The 4,885-nt window shown below is 35.8% G+C and overlaps 1 pseudogene; it reads right to left on the bottom strand.

Annotated features, from left to right (window-relative positions):
• Nucleotides 1–1,147: 1,147 nt before the first annotated feature.
• The window catches only part of LOC107727998 (stonustoxin subunit alpha-like), an 18,060-nt pseudogene continuing 14,322 nt past the window's right edge, over nt 1,148–4,885 (bottom strand).

Genomic DNA, 4,885 nt, shown 5'->3' on the forward strand with positions numbered 1-4,885 from the left:
CTACTACAGTAATCATGGTTCCTTTTGTAGTCACTATGGTTTACTACAAAAGCATGGTTTGTTTTATAGTTATATGGTTTCTACTAGAAAAACTATGGTTAATTTGCAGTTACTATGGTTTTACCATTAAAAATTAAATCATTGTTCAGTTTGTTGAAACTATGATTTCACTACAGTATCAATAATAACTATGGATTTAGCTATTTGTTACTATTAAAAACTATGAGCTGTCAATAGAATAATCATAATCGCATGATTTCTGAAAAAGAAACCATAATCAAATCATATTTGGAAAATGTTTACTTTTTTGTACAACGAATAACATTAGAACAATTTGAGTTTGATCAGAAAAATAAATTGCATTTTAAAATATATTGAATTACAATATTTTAAAATGTAGCAGTGTTTCAAAGTATTATTTTTCCTGTGTGTTTTGATCAAATGTGGCATGTGTAAGCAGAAGAGACTTTCAAAAAAAATATTTTTTTTTTTTTTAAATAACTATATATTGTGATGTGGGACCTTAGTTTTTTTTTTATGATAGTTTATTTGCAATTTTAGAATTTTAAGAGTAACTTTTCTAATAGTGTTGTCTGAAAATGAGATGCTTGAATGCAATCATAAACATTTCTGATTGGCCACTGTGTGCACTTGTTCATTAAATATGTCTGTTTGATTAAAATGATCAATGCTTCAAAAACGTTGTAAATATGTATCAGTGATGCTGTTCATGAAGAATTTTACAGAGATACACAGGGGAGCGTTTGAAAGCAGGGCTGCGTTCAGCCCCGACAAAAACGGTGCAAAACGTTTTTTAAGCGGAAACGGTGATGCATTGAACACTGTTCTGATGACGCAAGTGTTGCAACTATGGCAGCTGAGAAGGCCATTCTTTGTGTTCTTTTTGAAGAATCGTTGCACACCGTTTCCAAGAAACAGGTCGTTCAAACCGGAAACCGTAGCAAAACGGTGCACACCGGTTTGAGCTTGAACTTGCCCCAGGTGTCTATCAGTGAACCAATCCACTGATAGATGTGGTTCTCAAGCATTAATGTTCTCTCTTTTTAAACAGTTTAGATTACATTACATGTAGTCATTTAGCAGATGTTTTTATCCAAAGCGACTTACAAATGAGGACGTTGACGTTTCAAATTTCAACCAGTTTTGGTTTGAAACTGTGCTGTGCATTGACCGTTTTAGCCAATCACAGAGATATGTGATGAGTGTGTGAATGGCGTGATCAAACAGGTGTTTACAGTTTTGCTCAATAGTGCTGAAATGGTCACTTATTAAAATTTAAGTCCTGACTTCATAGCAAAGTGAGTAGTTTAGACAATATTTTTCTGGATGTCATTTAATATTGAATAAAGTGGTGTAGTGTAATGAAAATTATATGCAAGATCACTTTTATTTATTATTTTACTCATTTATGTTTCCTGTTGTTGTCAGTAAATAAAATAAAATTTTCATTAACTTGTGCACTATTTGAAATTGTGAAATTGAAAATGACTGAAAATTAAAATGTATTGGCCTTGGCTGCAACCGGATGTGTCGGCGCCGACACAATTAACCATGCTCTACTTATGTTATCATAACTCACCAACCGTTTGCACTATGAAAAAAAATCCAATAGCGTCTGATAGTAGACAATTTGCGCTTTATGACAATATACGGCTTAATACGGTAATTGCATGCTTTCCATCAGCAAATCACAGTGGCTTTCGGGGAGAGCGGGAAGGACGGATTTGAAGCGGGAGATACGGAGCACAACAGGTTAAGGGCCTCAAGCGTGAGCAGTTTTTTTCAGAATTCTACAGAACATTGAAATTTGCTTAAAAATGACAAACCTTTACTTTTGCAAGTTTTCATAGCAAGTATTATGAAAGCTTGTCTTCCCCTGCACTTACTCAAGGCCTTATTACGTTACTCCCAACCCTAGTATTTCTTCATAATTACAACATTTATATTTATACTAGTTTTCAGTGTCTTAAATATATACAAGAAGCTATAACAGATCCCTGTCTGTTTTTTGTAGGGCACATTTCTAATATTAATACTGATAGATAACAATCTTTCACTCACTTGTTCCTCTCTGTTGTTTATGATGATCAGATCTGCTCCTCTCTCTGTACAGTATCTTCTGCTTTCAGTCCAGCTCTTAGTCTCAGAGGAAATGAAGTAAAGACTGGATTGATGGCACTTCCATCCTGTAAACAACCAGATGTGCCATGAACTAAACTTTGATCCACATCAAGCTACTGTAAAATGGTTATTTATGTTAGTTGTAGTAGTAGTGTATAAATTATAGTAGTTGTTTATAATATGCTGTTTATGTCTTTATTAATCTTTTGTATCATTGTTGATTGCTAATCTTTTTCTTTCTTATGTCACTGAATTAGTTACTGTAATTATTATAGGACTATTACTTTATTCATAATGCAATACAGAAACTTAATGCATTTATTCATACTCCCCGTCCCAAATGCAAATTCTATAATAAGGGATTTTTCCCACCAGTGGAGCAATTCAAGTCTGAATGTTTACAGTTTTTCTCAATTGCTAACACATTATGGCCTGGTTTCACAGACAGGGCTTCGACTAAGCCAGGATTAGGCCATAGTTCAATTAGGACATTTAAGTAATTTTTATAATCATGCCTTAGAAAAAAACATTCCTGGTGTGCATCTTGAGACAAAACAAGGGCACTGACCTATTTTAATATCAATCAGTGCAAGTTTCTTTCAGTTGAAAGAGCTCAGATTTACATTTTAGTTTGGGACTAGGCTTAAGCCTTGTCTGTGAAACCGGAGGTATAACTGATTCATTTAGCCCAACTTTCCAAACCATTCATTCAGTTCTCGAAACAAAGACACGTTTCTCAAAACATTTAACACATTTCACCTGTTTTCACACACGTTCCAATTTGATCAATATTTTTTGCTGAACTCTACACAAAAATGCCCTCATTTTCAACAGGTTTAACCATGTTCTCATTCAGAAAACACAAGCACACAATATAATTACCTCAAGCATCACAATATGAACCCAAATAGCAGACATTTATCTATGTGTAAACTTTTTTAACAAAACTGATGACACACCAGTCAGAATCTCAGGATATTATGAACTGGAACACATGTAATTATGTGCTTTGGAAAATTAATCCTAGTGGTGGGAGACAAAGAGGAAGGGAAGAGGAAGAGGAGGGGAAAAGAAAAATGAAGGGAAGGGGTCAAAGGACATTTGTTCCTGTTGAAATACAATGCTCTATAGTTGATCATGCTGCATGGAGTGACCTACAGGCTCATCTAGAGGGTTTTACACTACTTACACTTACAGTATCATTTCAGCACATAGTCGCTGTACTTTAAGATGAGAGAACGTTTTACTATTCTGTGTAGTGAATACTGTGCACAAGTTGTACACCCTCAAACTCACAACTGTTTGATTGATTTGTAGCAAAGAACTTCTTACATGTAGTTTTGCAGGACTGAGAGACGACTGTCTAGGAGAGGCAGAGAAAGTCTAGAAGACTAAGAAACTGCTGTAGAATGGAACATTTGGTCATTACCAATACCATAAAGCTATTTGTCAGAGGATGCTGAATTATTTATTTATTTATTACTGTACAGTAACTGACTGTATACTCGATTGTGTTCATATTCACTTCTTTGGTCTTTGAACTTTTCTTTTCTAGTGTTTTTCATCTACTGCAAGATCTCTTTACAGCAGTGAAATGAAAACGAACTTTTCTTAAAGCTTATTGCTGAATTTTTCCCTCTATGTCTGCTGTATACTGTAATAGACATTGACCTGCAGAATGATTCCTGTTTCCTAAAAGGTTTTTGTCAGTGTTTTGAATTGATCTCACTAGTGTTCACTAAGCTGTGAAGTAGTCTGTTTACTAAGTACTGTGTACTGTATTATACTCATTTGACATCCCTAAATTATTATTAATCATTACAAACATGGTGCTTAAGTAAGGTCAATACGAGCATTAGCCACATGATCCCACAACAGATCCAGTTCACTCCACTTTAAAACGGCTTTTTAGGAAGTTACCAGTTAGACTGAAGAAACTTACCCGCAACACACTTCTGAAGTTCATTTTTTTCCGATTTAAACCGGTTTCTCTCTTTCGTCAGATTACCATTCTGCAATATTAGCAGTTCTCTCTCATTAGTCAGGTTTTCATTTTGGTTTAGTAGCTGGTCTCTCTCTTCAGTGAGGTTGGTGATCTTAGTTAGCAGCTGCTGTCTCTATTGTGTGTAGTTTGTGCTCTTTGTATGGATGTGGAAACACAGCACTATGACTGCAGTCAGCAGAAGAACACACAGCAGCCCCAAACACACTGCAGCTGCTCTGGAGCTTCTGATCGTCACACCGTCACTTCCTGAAGATGATAGATATGATGTTAGTCTCTTCCCTTACTCATCCCTACAAACATGTCCTTGTGGGGCCCATGCTGGCTTTTTGCGGGCACAGTGGGCTAGGGCCAGCCCACACCAAACCTAAACAGGCCCAGTGCGGGCTTGCCCAGGCAATGCCCACAGCTTTGGGCTCACCGCAGGGCTCTTGTGTAAGTATAGAAGTAATGGGAATACATGAAGAAATTAGAATTACAAATTTTTATAATCCATGCAAAGAAATAAGTAATACTGTATTAGAAGAAGTGATCGGTGATACACGGAGTAAAGTTATTATATGTGGGGATTTTAATGCACGTAATGGTTTATGGGGTAGTAAAAATACAGACAATAATGGGATAGTTAGAAGAATTTATAGAACTTGCACTTGCTTGTATGTTTGAATGATGGGAAACCAACAAGAATGGATATAATTAAAGGTGGCATGTCATGTTTAGATCTCACAATAACATCAGCTG

Source organism: Sinocyclocheilus rhinocerous, unplaced genomic scaffold, assembly GCF_001515625.1.
Source record: "Sinocyclocheilus rhinocerous isolate Xijiao unplaced genomic scaffold, SAMN03320098_v1.1 scaffold5904, whole genome shotgun sequence".
In the NCBI taxonomy this organism is placed as follows: domain Eukaryota; kingdom Metazoa; phylum Chordata; class Actinopteri; order Cypriniformes; family Cyprinidae; genus Sinocyclocheilus; species Sinocyclocheilus rhinocerous.